A 17,106-nucleotide genomic window follows, 5' to 3' on the forward strand; every position below is an offset into this window, starting at 1 on the left:
TAGTCAACTTTGTGGGAAAAAGAGGAAGAAGGATCAAAGTCACGGCTGCTTGGATTCTAAAAACGTATGTGGAGATCTTCTATCCTTCAGAATGGTTAGCTACACAAGAAAATATATGTTATTTTCCAACTCGCTTCACCATGATTAACTTGAATTCGAGAAGATCCAATTAAGAGCCACGAGGATTCATAGAAATACTCCAATTGGCTTTAGCTCTTACGAGGTAAAGACACTGACTACTCTGGCTCCTCTAAAGTGTAGTCCTTTTCTTGAAGAGTCCAGGTCTGAATTCAAGTTTAATGCTTGGATCGGGGACCGAGCGGTATCTTTACCCTGGAAATGAAAGGCTGCCCGAATAAAGGAAGTTATGAACATCTCCCCTGGGTGCCATTCAACCCGTGGCTGCTAGGTAGCGGATCAGGATCTTTCTGAATCTCGATGTCTTCTAGCAACTGTTGAGTAATCAAAGACAGAACGAGGAGCGGAAAGGCATAAGCATCTAGGATTCATGGAGTTGTTGGAAGGTGTCTTCGAACTTTGCCGACAGTCTGCTACTGGGACACTACCAAAAGTTTCTTGTCATACTGCATGGCAAACTAAATGAGTATTGGTGAGAAGCTAGGCCTTTCTGGCAAACAATGATGTAGGATAGCCTAAAACCCTTCAACTGAACTCTGTAGCTGGTCTTTTGATGATGATGATGATGATGATGATGATGATGATGATGATGATGATGATGATGATGATGATGATAATAATAATAATAATAATAATAATAATAATAATAATAAAGCGTGTTTGCTCGATCAGTGATCTTGCTTTAAAGAACCTTGCACAGGTGGCAGGTGAGGAAGACACTGGCCTGTAAGTACCCAGGATTTGCAGTAATTAATGCTTTGAAGGAATGCCCTCCAAGCCCACGGAAGGCATGCATGTCCTTATAGCCATTTCCTTAGCATTGTTGTCAATCTAAGTTTGAAATCCATGATCAGACAAAGAGTGGAGAATAGTTGCCTCTACTGGGTAACCAGCTACCACTGTCCCTCTCGTAGCATACCCATGAGGGAGATCAGAATTGCCATCCTTTTTGGTCACCACTCCCAAAAGGGTGACAAAAAGGTCAAAAGTTCAGGTACCGGAAGAACAACTCCTGGGGACTTCCTCGTAATCGAAGGAACGGTTTTGTTTCAGCCTCTTTTTCTTCTTGTTGTACATGATCCAATATGCTGATGGCCAATCATTACACTAATTGCCGGGGGAAGACTGCGAACATTTATGACCCACGCTAGAGGAACACAAAGAATGGGGATCCACGTCTCCTGCTCTTATATTGCGCATTTACTGTATGTCCAGCCACCCTAGGGAAGGGCTGCATATCTACATCACAAACACACTTTCAACCTGTAAAGAGAAAGTAGCTCCTTAGTGTGCTGGTGGGGGGACAAGGCCTCCCTTCCACACACCAGTAACAACTGACACTTCATCATAAATATTAACAGCGGAGTTCTAACCAAGCGGACATCATACTCCTATTAAAGGACAAGTTTGTATTTGTGTAGGAACACTATCATAATCTTTTGACAACTTAATCCCACCTTAATTTATTAGTAATCCAATACATTTAATTCATTCTTCTAATGAGCACTTAAAACCTTCGACTTCCTTCGTTGGGTAAAATCTACGATTAGCCAACTAACAATTGTCAATGCAGTACAGAATACAGAAAATCCTACTGTAATCTGGTACTAAGAATATTCTGCCTTGAATAACTGTTTTAAATCATTTAAATTAAATCAGACCCAATTAATTGACAATCTATAATCGTTAGAATCCATAAAAGGGTTAATCCAAATTTAATTTACGCCCCAGGGTGCCAGAAAACTTCAAATCATTCATTAATTTACCGAGTTAATTTGATCTCAATCTACTAACAAGCCATTTTTTATACCATCATTCATATCTAACAAACAAAACTGATTACCCTTACCTTTAAAATTTCAGCTAATGCAGCAGTAGTACTGTAACTGTGTTTTATAGTTTCTATGTTCCCACTGAAGAATAGCAAAATTATAAACCTTTAATTCCTGGTTTCCCATAGTTCATTTAGTTCATTGCTCAAGATGCACCTGAAAAGACAAAAATTACAAAAAATTCTCCCATAATTTTCTATAATCATTAAACAGAATTGAAAAAAGTTCTTGCTATTATAGTACAACTATCTACAAGGACCTTTAAAAATGACAAACTCGTAGATAATTTGTATTTTTCCTAACTATACAAACCTTAGTTATTTAATAAGGGTACTATATTACTTTCAGCGTAGCTGAAATGACCAGCCATTAATTTTTAACGAGGTTTAACTACCCACACCGCTAGTTAGCGGGGTGTAGGAAGGGTAGCTTTCTACCGCTCCCCCTCACACACACCTGTGATTGAGCTCGCTTTGCTTGGAGGTAGGACTTCAAGGGTGATAGGGCTAGCGGGCAAGTTTGGTTAAATAGCTAAGGTTTGTATAGTTAGGAAAAATACAAATTATCTACGAATGTCATTTGTTCCGTAACTGGAATACAAACCACGCTATTTAATAGGGGTGACTCACCCATTAGGAAGGGTGGACATCCAAGCCAATCTGGCTTTACCTGGGGGCTCCTTATCCGAGTGTGTTAGCACTCAAGGAATAAGGAGTCCCTGTGTCTCGCTAAAACCTTGCTACGAAAGGCTCGCGGCTTACGCAAAATGTGTGTGTGAAGGTATGTAGAAATGTGACTCATCCTAGAAAGTTATTCCGAAGTTCTTTAGATGGAAAAACTGTGCACTAGGACTTTCCCAATACCACCTCGTCAGGGTATGGGGACGCAACAGTATTAATGTTAATACTAGGTACACAAGGGAGCATGGCTTACCTGCAGTGGTTTGAGGTCAGCTATGCAGAGAACCCAGGATGCTGCTTTCCCCCAAGAGAGGGGAGAATGAAGAAAAGAATAAGGGCCAGTCAATCCTTTTCATTCATTCAGACTAAAACCGGGTAACAATGCCCTCAACCTTCTGCTACTTGTTCAATAAGGAGCTTGAGGTTTTAAACCAGCTGTTGTGCAGCCACCACAGGGTCTCCTGTGGGTCACGTCTTGCAGGTAGTGGGATGTGAACATGTTTTGACGTTTCCACACCCCAGCTTAAAGAACCTGCGTCACTGAGTAATTTCTTTTGAAGGCCAGGGACGTAGCTATGCCCGACATCATGTGATCTGGGGCGACGTGACGGAGGAGGGTCTGTATTCAGTGCAAGGTCAATGACCCTGCGAATCCATGCTGAGATGGTGTTCTTGGTGACCCTCCTCTTGGTCCCTCCTGTGCTGATGAATAGTGCAGGGACACGAGAACGGGCTGCAGCTGTTCTCTTGAGGTACAGCCTCAAACTCCTTACTGGGCATAGTAAGAGATGGTCTGGCTCATCTGTTATAGTACGGAGACTAGAAATCCGGAAGGAGTCGAATCGAGAATCCACTACTCCTGGGTTCTGAGTCTTAGCAATAAACTCAGGGACGAAGCTGAACATTACCTCTCCCCATCCCCTTGAATGGGCGATGTCGTATGAGAGGCCATGAAGTTCGCGGACTCGCTTGGCCGCGGCCGAAGCTAGCAGGAACACTATCTTCAAAGTCAGGTGGCGATCTGATGCCTGGCGTAATGGCTCATAGGGAGGTCTCTTAAGAGACCTGAGAACTCGAACCACGTTCATTGGGGTAGGTCTCATAACTCCGTGTGAGTAGAGAAAGTTCTAGCGATGAAGAAATGTCCATTCCTTTCAGTCTGAGGGCAAGGCTTAAGGCTGAGCGATAGCCTTTCAGTTTGAGGGCGAGGCTTAAGGCTGAGCGATAGCCTTTCACTGCGGAGACTGAGGCGCATTTCTTCACGTAAATACACGAGGAACTCCGCTATTGCTGGAATAGTGGCATCTAGGGGAGAGATACCCCTTCCACGACACCAACCACAGAAGACTTTCCACTTTGCCTGGTAGACTGCTGCTGATGATTTTCGCAGTTGTCCAGACATCTCAATCGCAACTTGTTGCGAAAATCCTCTCGCAGAGAGGAGATGCTGGATAGTCTCCAGGCGTGAAGTCGTAGCGAAGCTACGGCTTTGTGGAAGATGTTGGCATGTGGTTGTTTGAGTAGATTGTGTCGTGGAGGGAGTTCTCTTGGAGGCTCCGTTAGGAGTTGCAGAAGGTCCGGGAACTTCTGCGTGATGCCATAGCGGAGCTATGAGGGTCATTGAAAGATTGACCGATGTTCTGGTCTTGTTGAGTACCCTCCTCATCAGACAGAACGGGGGAAAGGCTTAAACGTCGATGTTTTCCCATTGTTGTTGGAAAGCATCTTGCCAGAGAGCCTTGGGGTCTGGGACTGGGGAACAGTACAGCGGGAGCCTGAAGTTCAGGGCCGTTGTGAAGAGGTCCACAGTCGAAGAACCCCACAAAGTCAGGACTTTGTTGGCTACTAGATGATCCAAAGACCACTCAGTACTCACTATCTGAGATGCTCTGCTCAGGTTGTCGGCAAGCACATTCCTTTTGCCCGGAATGAAGTGTGCCGATAGTGGTATCGAGTGGATTTCGGCCCATCTCAGTATCTCTACTGCTAGATTGGATAGTTGCTGCGAAAAACAACCTCCTTGTTTGTTGATGTAGGCCACTACTGTGGTGGTGTCGCTCATCACCACCACATAGTGACTTGCCAGGAACTGTTGGAACTGTTGAAGGGCCAGAAAGATGGCCTTCATCTCTAGGCGATTTATGTGGTGGTACTTTTCTGACTCTGACCAGAGGTCTGAGGTTGTGTGGTGCAGCACGTGGGCCTCCCACCCTTTTTCTTGAAGCGTTTGAAAACAGCATCAAATCTGGGGGGAGGATGAGAAGGTCCACTCCCTTTCGTAGATTCTTGCCTGTCACCCACCACTGGAGGTCTGTCATTCCGCAGGTCCCATAGGGATCTGGATGTCCGGGGAGTCGTGTGCTTGATTCCACCAGGACTCGAGTCGCCACTGGAGGGATCTCATCCTGAGGCAACCATCGAGTTCTAGACAGGCCAGCGATGAAAGGTGACCGAGGAGACGTAGCCACGATTGGGCTGGAAGTTCTTCTCGTCTGAGAAAAGATCTTGCGACCTTTCTCAGCCTTGCTATCCTGTTGTCTGATGGGAAGGCTTTGTGGAGAATGGTGTCTACAATCATGCCTAAGTATACCAGTCTGAGTAGGAAGTGGAGAGGAATTCTCGAGATTTACCATGATCCCCAGATCCTGGTAAAGTCTCAGAAGTTTGTCTCCGTGTTGAAGAAGGGTTAACACCAAGTCTGCTAGGATTAGCCAGTCGTCCAGATAATGGAGGAGACGGATGCCAATCCTGTGTGCCCAAGATGACACTAGGGTAAACATTCTGGTGAAGACTTGTGGTGCTGTGGAAAGACCGAAGCACAGTACCTTGAACTAGTATATTCTGTTATCTAGGCTGAATCTTATGTATTTCCTTGAAGACGGATGGACTAGGATCTGGAAGTATGCGTCCTTTAGGTCCAGTGTGCACGTGAAGTCTTGCGGTCTTACTGCTAGTCTGACCGTGTCTGCCCCCTCCATGCTGAACGGAGTTTGTTTGACAAACTTGTTCAGGTTCAGAGCTGAGAGGTCGATGACTGGTCTCCAGTCTCCAGACGCCTTCTTTACAAGAAAGAGTCGACTGAAGAAGACTGGGGATTCGTCGAGGACCTCTTGGAGAGTGCCCTTCTTCAACAGGGTCTGGACTTCTGCCCGAAGGGATTGCCCCCTTGCCGAACCCATGGCAAGGGAGTTCAATGACACCGGATTCCTGGTCAGGGGAGGTAGAGATGCTATGAACGGGACGTGATATCCTAGACTGATCATGGAGATTGTCCAGGAATCGGCCCCGAGTTGCTTCCACCTGTTTGCCTAACTTTGTAGGCATCCCCCCACTGGTGGGGATGCAGGGGGACTGCCTATCTTAGCGTTTGCGGCCTTGGCTGCTCCCTCTGGGATTTTTCCCTCCCCTGGAGGACTTTTTGCCTTTCCTGTCTTTGGCAAGAAAGGGCTCAGACACCGTTGTCTTCGCTGCAGTTTTTGTCGTCGTTGTGGTCTTGGTTGAACGGGACTGCTGTGGTGCTGGAGGTTTATAGGGCTTAGATGTTAAAGCCCTATGGAGGAGGGAGTCTTGATGAGACTTCCTCCACCTCTCAGCAGCATGTTCCACATCCTTAGGCTCAAATAGATGAGACCCCTCTATGGAGGAATGTCTTAGCCTATAGATCTCGACACTAGGGACCTTCTGGTGGAACCTCTCAGCTACTGCATCTCGACATTTCAAGATGGTATTTGCCCACATGTTCGAGACTTGGTGGGCAAGAAACTCGATCGTGCGAGCACCTGAGAGAAGGAAGGTTTCCATAGCTTTCCTGGTACGTTCCTTGGAGAAATCCTTGGATCATACCAGGATACCTAAGGTCCCTAACCAGATATCAAGCCAAGAAGTAGCTTGCATAGCATACTTCGTGACCTTCTCCTGGTTGAGGATCTCGGCTGCTGAGAACGAGACCTGCCGGTTGGAGTGTCTCTCAAAAGGGACTCCCCTGGTTAGCTCTTCCAGCGAGTTGCGAAGAGGAAGAGCTGAACTGGGCTTCTCCACGATCTTGAAGTACCTCCTCTGCTGTACGCGTGGAGGTGGGAGGAGTTTGTTCGTGGTACCGAAACGGTTGGAGGAGGACATCTCGGAGAGCTGCTGGGCAATCTTGTCCCTGGTACTCTTCACCCCTTGAGACCAGGGCAGGGTGGCACTGGTCTTAGAGGGTTTTTGAGTACCAAAGATGCAGTCTAGGACAGTGTCTTTGCCCTCTTGAGGGGAAATCTCTGGGTCGGAAAACCCGTTGAGAACCCTCATTAGAGTCAGAACCTGCCAGAATGCATGTTCTGACGCCTGCTGGTTACCTCCTGTTGTAGGACTTGCAGCGAAGTCTCCTCCTGTCCCCAAAGGCTCTTCATGGGGAAAGTCGCCAACATTCCCTGAGTGGCTGGCTGGCTCCATCCTAGCCCTAGTGGAGGACTTTGGCATGGTTTTGGAGTCTTTGGATTCCTTCCGGGGAAGGAGGTAAGACTCCAACATCAATGTGTGTGGCATGTCACTTCTATTCTAAGACTGCGAGGAACTCTCGGCGTGAAGAGAGATTTTCTCCATTAATGCGATGGGGGAAAGTCTCTCTTCGCGTTGTTCCCTAGGTGACAGGAGATCTTCGTCCGAAAGGGATGGAGAGTTAGTCTGAGGAACAGGAGGAACTTGCCTCGGTTTGAGTGGAGTCAGTTTCGCCCTAGGGGAAGTGACCGTGTCCGAAACTCCTCTTTTCCTCTTCAAAGGGGTAGAGGAAGCCATGGTTCCATGCCCTAGATCAGACAGGACAGGCTTGAAAGCCTGGGTTACAGATCTGATCAAGGCATTGAACCAGGACTGCTGGCTGACAGACGCACTGTCAGACAGACCCCCGAAGGGAAAGGGACCGAAGGTTCCCTAGGAGGAGTTATTGGAATTGGTGCGTTCGCCCTAGAATGTAGCTTAGGGATCCTGAACCCCTCTGCATGAAAATGTTTCCCTTCTCCCACAATGCGCGATGGTATGCACTTGCGGGGAGGGGAATGAGGTGATGGCGACCTTGCCGGATGACGTGCCCGTTGGTGCGCATGCTCGCACGCGGGAGAATACTGGTGCTCGCGTGCGGGAGACTGTTAGCGAGCGCTCAGGAGAATCATGATGGGCGCGCGGGAGTGTGTTGGCGCGGGTCCGTAGGAAAAAGTGCGCGCACAGGAGAATCATGATGGGCATGCGGGAGAGTGTTGGCGCGCATCTGTAGGAGAGAGAGATGGCACGCAGGTGAGCGCTGGCGCTCGCAGCTAAAGTTGGCTTGCAGGTGGGAGCAAAAAGGTTGTCGCTTCACCTACGAACTTCCATGCAGGAGTGATGGCGCGTTGGTTGGCACGCAAGATGGCGTACAGGAGAGCGCGGGTGAGCAGGTGATGTGGGGCGCACATGTTGGTGCGCGGGAAATCACTGTTGCGCAGGAGAATGTTGGCACACAGGTAACTGGCGCGTAGGAGAAATTTGGCGCGCAGGTAAGCAGGAGTGTGCTGGCGCGCAAGTGGGCGCTGGCGCATAGGAGATCGTGGGCGCATAGGTGCAGGAGAGCGCTGGCGCAGATCATTGGCGCGCAGGAGAGCGCAAATGCGCTGTGGTGTGCTGGCGCGTAGGCGACCCTGAGCGTTTGCGCAGGGTGCGCAGGTGATTGTGGGAACGTGTGTGCATTAAGGCGCATGTGCGCACGGTGCGCAGGAGAGCGCTGAAGATCATGATGGCGCGTTAGAGCATGAGGCTGCTACCCTTTGTAAGGGCGAGCAGGATGGGTGGTGCGACAAAGCGTTGGTGAATGACGAGCTGCCGGTGAGCGCTGGTAAGGGCGCGTGAGCCTGTGGTGCGCAGGGCAAGAGTGATGGCGCGCAATAGCACACTTTGGAGGAGCTTATTAGGCTCATACAGGAACGGCGATGAAAGGTCGGTACGTCTGTTGGATGGATGGTTGACGTGTCCTTTCAAAGGACGACCATCCAACAAAGGAGATCGCAAACGACCTGCAGAGAGGTCCAGGACCGTAGTCACAAGACTGGTTGCAGGTGCAGTGATGGATAATTGGTCTAGAGGCTCCTCTGCGGGGGACTGCATTGATGAGGATGAACCAAAGAGGCGCCTCATCACCGCAGGTGAAGGAAGGCCTCTAAGGCGAAGAGGAAGGCGAGCCTTCCGACGGATGCGCCCTCTGGGAGCCATTGGATCAGCAAGCTAACCGTCAACAGTCCTCCGAGGAGGAGTCTCTGTAAGTGAACTCCCCAGAGGGAGAGAAACACTAGTAGCAGCGACCGATGATGAACTAGTTTCCCCCTTGGAGGATGGTCAGGAACGGGGGAAACTAAGTTGGCAGCTACAGTAGAGTTTGTTGTGGCAGAGATGGGTGATGTCGCATGAGACACCTCTGACACAACGACGTCAACAAGTGTCAGGGGATCTACCTCTGACGGTGACGACGATTGCTTGACAGAAGCACCCATGTGGATGAACTTAAGCAATGCCTCCTTGGAGGGCGAACCCGTGAGCCCCAAGGAGGACCAAATCTGAAACACAGAGGTTAGTGACAAGGCCTCCCCCGGGGGGGAGAGGTGGTGCTGCTTCACTAGTGGAAGCATCCTCATCTCTTGAGACCCAGGGTTGGTCAGAAATAAATTGGTCTACGCTACTACTCGACGGTCTCTCGAAAGAGACACACCGAGTAGGAGCTTTGGAGGAGGTTTGGGTGACGGAAGAAGAGGCCTTGGGTTTTTCTCCCTTCGAAGCAACCTTCGAAGGAGAAATATCCCACTTGGACTTCTTCCGCCATCGCGCAAACCTCTCCCACTGGGAGGAAGACTCCTCCCTACACTCACTACACTTGTTGACACTATCACACCATTGACCTCTGCAAGAAGGACAAAAGGGTGTGAGGATCAGTCTTGACCAACGACATAAATGTTCCACAGGGGCGGTCGGAGAGTCCAGGGCAGGTGAGCATGATCGCAGAAGTCAACTTCACACACAGTCTAAAAAAAAAGAAAAGGCAAAAAGCATTAATGGCTGCCAATTGTCGGCGAGGATGAAGAACAGCAACATCCGTTCACCATCCGAGCCGAAAGCAAAGTGGGCTCAATCACAGGAATGTGAGGGGGAGCGGTTGCAAGCTACCCTCCCTACACCCCCCCCCACTAACTAGCGGTGTGGGTAGTTATCCCTCATTAAAAATTAATGGCTCGTCATTTCAGCTACGCCGAAAGTAATACCCCTATTAAATAGAGCGGTTTGTATTCCAGTTACGGAACTAAAGTAATGTTACCTACTCATTAGTATCAATGAATCGGCTATCATAAGTTTAGTTTCACAAATATCTGAATAAACATATAGGCCCATATTGTTCAATGAACAATACTAATAAATAATCATCTACATTACATCCTTAGTAACCAAACACCTACAGATTCTATTATTTTAATTAAAAGAAAAAAAAAATCACTGCTGTGTGTGTACAACCAATGATTCCCCACATTAAAAGTGGCACATGGATATACAGTGGAACCTCTACATACGAATGTCCTAACATACGAATTTTCCAACATCCGAAGTAAAATTCGACCAAATTTCTGTCTCGACACCGGAAGTGTTGCTCCAACATACAAGGTAAATAATACGAGTACGCGTGGAATTTTCTCGAAAGCGTCGACCATGTTTTGTTGTTGACGCCGCTAGACGGCAGCACATCGGAGGGATGCCAATCGAGCGTCGCCTTGATCAGTCCTCTCATCTCGTGCGCATCGTGTGGTGGTTCTCTATTCGCTCAGTTATTAACTGTTTATTATCTTCCTTCATCACGTGTTGTTTTCTGTGTTTCGTAATCATGGGTGCTAAAAAGCTTAGTTTCGGTTCAGGAAGTAGTAGTAGTAGTGGTGAGAAAAGGAAGAAGTCAATGCTTTCATTAGAACTAAAGCAAGAAATAATAGAGAAGTATGAGCGAGGTGTGCGTGTTAGCGATCTGGCTAAACAATATGGCCGGAATATGTCTACGATCTCGACGATCCTAAAACAGAAGGCAGCCATTAAAGCAGTGAAACCTTCAAAGGGGATCACAATTATTTCCAAACGTCGTAGCCCTACCCTTGAGATGGAATGCCTTTTGTTAATATGGATCAAGGACAAGGAGATTGTTGGCGATACGATCACTGAAACGATCATTTGTGAGAAGGCCAGCGCTATCTACAGTGACTTGAAGGCGGTGGGCTCTGGGGGTGACGCGGGGGAGAGTTCAGCCGATCCTACGACAGAACAATTCAAGGCGTCTCGAGGTTGGTTCGAGAATTTTAGGAAACGGACTGGAATTCATTCAGTTGTTTGGCATGGAGAAGCTTCGAGTTCAGACCCCAAGGCTGCTAAAGACTTTGTTAAAAAGTTCGAAAGCATCGTGGCGGAGGAAGGCTACGTAGAGCAGCAGGTGTTCAACTGTGATGAAACCAGTCTGTTTTGGAAAAAGATGCCTAGTCGAACGTACATTACCGCCGAAGAGAAGAAAATGCCTGGACATAAGCCAATGAAGGATCGGTTGACTCTTGCGCTTTGTGCCAACGCCAGCGGGGACTGCAAAATTAAGCCTTTATTAGTTTACCATTCTGAAAACCCTAGGGCATTTAAGGCGCACAGAATTAATAAAGACCTGCTGCATGTTCTATGGCTTTCTAATTCTAAAGGCTTGGGTTACTAGGCATATCTTTGTGGAATGGGTAAACGTAGTTTTCGGCCCTGCTGTCAAAAAGTACCTTCAGGAGAGGAATTTGCCTTTGAAGTGCTTGCTTTGTCTGGACAATGCACCCGCTCAACCCCCCCCCCCCATCCCCCCCCCGGGACTCGAAGATGATATCATCGACGAATACAAATTTATAAAAGTGTTGTATCTTCCACCGAATACCACCCCTATCCTCCAGCCCATGGGCCAGCAAGTCATCTCTAATTTTAAGAAGTTCTACACCAAGCACTTATTTAAGCAGTGCTTTAATGTCACGCAAAGCACCAACTTAACTTTGCGTGAATTTTGGAGGAGCCACTTTAATATCGTGCACTGCTTAAAGATCATAGATCAGGCTTGGGAGGTGGTAACTCGTCGGACCCTGAATTCAGCTTGGAAGAAGCTTTGGCCTGATGCTGTTGCTCCCAGAGATTTCGAAGGTTTTGGCCCGGCCCCGAGAATGAACCTGTGCTTGCCGCCGAGGAAGATGTCGAAGAGATTGTATCCCTTGGCAAGTCGATGGGTCTGGAGGTGGATGAAGATGACATCACCGAACTCATCGATAAGCATCATGAAGACCTCACCACCGAGGAACTCAAGGAGCTGCAAGCCATGCAGCATGATGAGTTCCAAGCGCAGTTGAGTGAGTCGGAGGAGACCGAGGAGGTAGGCCAAATCTTAGGTACGGCGGAAATAAGACAGATGTTGGCATATCATCAACACGTGGTTGATTTCATCGACAAGCATCACCCACAGAAACTTCAGGTTTGCCGTGTAGTTGCGCAGTTCGATGATGTTTGCTTAACTTATTTCAGAAAAATCCTCAAAAGCCGTACCAAGCAACTTTCTCTCGATAGTTTCTTTAAAAAATCTACAAAACGGTCTAGTGATCATGATGAAAAGAAAGAAAGTGAACCAAAGAAAAGGAAGACCAAATCGAGTGAAAGTGATGAAAATTAAAAATAAGAAAACAAAAAAAAATGTAAAGAATATGAAATTATAAAAATGAAAAAAAAAAAATAAGCTAAATTAAAGTTCACGTAGTGTAAGTTTGTAAGTTATCGTACGTTATCGAGTCACAGGTCTCTCCCCAGAAATAGATTTTTCCTTCGTCAAAATCCCTTTATTCAATTGTATCAATGTTATGTGTAATTATGTGTGGCAATTTATTAAGGAGTTATTATGGGTTTTTAGGCTGAGGAACGAATTAAACAAATTACCGTGTATTCTTATGGGAATATTTGCTCCAACATACGAAGCAGTTTCTGGAACGAATTAAGATCGCATGTAGAGGTATCACTGTAGATGCATCCCTTAAAGAAGCTAAATGAGATGCCTCCATCTGCAAAGTGCAGAAACTTTTGCAGATAATAGACACTGTAAAGCACAACCAAGAGAAAAGTTTCCAGATAAATTGTCTCTCTCGAGGAACCTACCCAAAGAGCTGGCAGATCAGGATATTACTACAATTAGAACACCAGTGAGTATCACTTGGAGTCTAGTAGGTATTGGAAAGGTATATAGTCCAGTAGGTATTAGAAAGGTATATATACAGACCAATAGGTATTGGAAAGGTATTTAGTCCAGTAGGTATTAGAAAGGTATATATACAGACCAATAGGTATTGGAAAGGTATATAGTCCAGTAGGTATTAGAAAGGTATATATACAGACCAATAGGTATTGGAAAGGTATTTAGTCCAGTAGGTATTAGAAAGGTATATATACAGACCAATAGGTATTGGAAAGGTATACAGTATATACAGATCAGTAGGTATTGGAAAGGTATATATACATAGCAATAGGTATTGGAAAGGTATACAGTATATACAGACCAATAGGTATTGGAAAGGTATACAGTATATACAGATCAGTAGGTATTGGAAAGGTATACGGAGACATTCATTCCACCTTCCCCAGAATGGAGAAAGTACTCGGATAATTTTCCATTACCACTTTGTCAGTAGCATCTGAAATACCAGGGTCATATACTGTTTAGTCAAACCTATGGGAAACAGTCACAGGGTTAGCTACGCCACTCCCTTCTTGAGGTGATGATTCCAAAGAAAATGTATTTCTTACCCATACCAGGCCTAAGGTGAAAGGTCAGTGTGGAATAGCTTACCAACAACATGCGTAGCAGCCATAATAGGATCTTCCGCTGCCTGATGCGCTATAAGGGTACCCGTGGTCGTGAAAGCTCCATTACTCCCTCCTAGCGGAGGTGAGCGGTTCTCTAAAGGCAAGGACAGGATCCAAAGAACTTCTCTATATCCTGGGCAAGAACTTTCTATGTCACAGCAGGAATTTATCCAGAAAATCAAAGTTTTATTTTCATTTGGTAGTAGTTTTAAAAAAGATGGGCATTGTGCACCCACGAGTAGTAATCATCGTTCATCTACCAAATGTATCACAGCATTACACCTTTTAAAATTGCAGTGGTATATATATTTTTTATGAAACCCCCTTTTTTGGCAAGTTTCATACTTTACCATGAAAAAGGAAAAATAAAACCTTTACTACAGTAAATGTGGGCTTTCAACAAATTTGATCTTCATTTCCACTGCAAATAAGCTATTCTACCGTTATTGACCCACTCCTTCCTGAAGGACACAAGTGGGAACCTGGGATTTTACGTGTGCGAAAACAGGACAAAACGTGATTATTTAACACTTTTGAGATTTGTAAGAGTACAAAATACAACTAACCTAACCTAGTAGCTCCTAGGTCACAACCCCTAGCCTGGGGGGGGGGGAGTCCTGGTTCCCAACTGGGTGTCCCCCCATTATCATTGGATATGATCATATTTTGTGCAGTTTTTATGGTTTTATTATGCGTCCCAGAGAATAACGTACAGAGAAGAAAAGGTTAGTTTTGCCTTTATTTATCAATTCCCCGGTATTTTTTCCCCACCCAAAACCCCTGGTTCCCACTGGGTGTCCTTCATTACCGTAGGATATATTAGGGTATATCTTATTAACTATTTATTTGCAAAGGAAGTAAAGGTAATTTTTGATAAAAACAGGAGTCTTTCTATTTATACCCCAATTTTTTATTAGTAAAGCTTGCCCCATGTTTTACTATAATAAAACCATAATGGGTGTAATTAAAATGATGAACATACAAGTACTTCTACAACATAGTGAAAAATAAAATCGCCAATAATAGCAAAGAAATTGGGGGGGGTTAAATATATTACCTATATTGATATTATACTGTATACTACAGTAATATTGCACACATGGCATTTCCAGAAAATATGGTTAACCGGGGTTTGTAGTTGTATTTGCGGTTAAGGCAAATGTTTTCCGCCTCTTCTAGGCCTTTTAACTCTTCTTCGCTAAATATATTTGTACTAACAGCACATTCATCTAGCACCTTCACCTCAAATGCCAAAGAATTTATCATCTCTTCTAAGAGCACTATTGTGGTTAGCAAACACTGTCTGTAAACACAGAAGTCCACAGTCATTCTCAGTTACCGCTAAATGTCGTATTAACCTAGAATCAAATGTAAACAATGTCACGAAAACATATGACGTCATAGGCACGGGGCCGACAGTTACCGCTAAATGTCGTATTGTAAGGACAGTGAGACAAGCGTCACCAAGATCAACTGATACTTTATTTGAATGCGCACGGAAATACATAACAATGTGCGGACGGAAACGTAGGATTACATTGGCGCCAAGTCAGATTGAAGTGCCCGCCAAAATATGTGTTTTCTTACACTTACAAATATATGAATTATGGGTTAACAAAGACATGTCATGAAACGATACATATATCAAAATGTAGCTCTGGTAGAGCGGAATATATATATATAGGACACCACAGTGTGGCGAAGAGAGAATTTAAATAAATAAGTAGTTTGTCGATTTTCTGGACGACGAAGGGATCGGTGTCCTTACAAGTACTCCCCCCCCCCAAGACATCGGGCGGCGTAGAGGGCTGATGATCAATCTTCGTATCTCTTCGGGCGTCGGAGGGTTCCTCTTGTTTTTGAACGGAGGGGCGCGCTGGCGGTCGGTGTAAGGATCTCTTCCTCTTGACGTCGTTTGATGATTTTTCCTTCGTTGGGCTTCTTGTTTTGTGGCGGAACTCTGGGTCTGCCAGGTCCAGCGGAGGCGGTGTCGCTTCCTTCGAGAAACGCCGGTTTCACGCAGTCTATAGAGACCCAGTCCTCTTGGCCATGGACATCGAGAAGGAAGGCTTTCGTTGTCTTTTTAATAACCCGGTAGGGACCTCGATAAGGTCTAGTCAGTGGTTGTCGATGAGCGTCGACACGGACGAAAACGTACTCGCAGTCATCCAGGCTTTTTGGCTTGAAGTGCTTGGTTCTCTCCTGGTAAGTTTTGAGACACGGCCTGAACTTCCTGGCGATATCCCTTAGGTGATCCAGCTGCGTGTCGTCGGTTGATGAGGGAAAGAATTCGCCAGGAACTGCGAGCGCTTCCCCGTAAACTTTTTCGGAGGGCGAAGGTTCGCCGTCTGCGCGAGGGGCGGTGCGAAGGCCGAGGAGTACCCAAGGAAGTCGTGATTTCCAGTCCCCGTCGGTGCAGCTCGCCATCAGGGACGCCTTGAGGGCGCGGTGCGTTCGTTCGACCATGCCGTTTGCCGCGGGGTTGTATGCCGTGGTGCTGTGGAGCGTCGTCCCCATCAGGTTCGCCAAAGCCAGCCATATTTCTGAGAGGAAAGCGGGGCCTCTGTCAGTCGTGATGTCGTCAGGAACGCCAAACCTGCTCACCCAGCTTGACAGGAGGGCTTCGGCACATGCTTGAGTCGTAGCTTCGGTCATCGGCGATGCCTCCAACCACCTCGTGGAGCGATCGATGATCGTAAGTAGGTAGCGAGCGGATCCAGAAGGGGGCAATGGTCCCACGACGTCGATGTGTATATGTCCGAAACGTCTTTTTGGCTGGGGAAAATCGCCCACCCCCGATTCGGTGTGACGGCTGACCTTGCTTGACTGGCAGTTGATGCATGACCTCGCCCATTCCCGGGCGTCCTTTTTTATCCCTGGCCAGACAAACTTTTCAGACAGAAGGCGAGCGGTGGTGCGTCCTGAGGGGTGCGAAAGTCCGTGGATGATATCGAATATTTTCCTTCTGCAGGAGGCTGGTACCCAGGGACGAGGGCGGCCCGTGCTGGTGTCGCAAAGAAGTTACTCCTGCTGGTCCGAGGGGAACCGCACTTATCTTGAGCGCGGATGGCTCCGTCAGGTGAACCTGTGCTTCTCGGTCGGTGCGTTGTTCGGTTGCGAGATTGGCGTAGTTGATTCCCAGGTGGATCGCGTCAATTTCAATCCTTGAAAGGGCGTCCGCGACTGGGTTTTTCTTTCCTGGGACGTAACGTATGGTGCACCCGAATTCGGCGATTGATGCGAGATGACGTTGTTGTCGGGATGACCATGCGTCCGTTGATTTCGTGAAGGCGTGGACGAGGGGTTGATGATCCGTTGCAATCGTGAAGGGGGTACCCTCCAAGATGTGCCTGAAGTGGCGGACGGCGAGGTAGACGGCGAGGAGTTCCCTATCGAAGGTGCTGTATCTTGTTTCGGCGGGTTTCAATTTCTTGCTGAAGAATGCCAGCGGTCGAGGAGAACCATCGACGAGTTGCTCAAGCACAGCCCCGCAGGCGACGTTGCTGGCGTCGGTCGTTAGTCGCAGGGGCGCGTTGTCGTCGAAATGAGCCAGGGTGGTGGCATGC

Source organism: Palaemon carinicauda, chromosome 11 (assembly GCF_036898095.1).
Source record: "Palaemon carinicauda isolate YSFRI2023 chromosome 11, ASM3689809v2, whole genome shotgun sequence".
NCBI classification, from domain to species: Eukaryota; Metazoa; Arthropoda; class Malacostraca; order Decapoda; family Palaemonidae; genus Palaemon; species Palaemon carinicauda.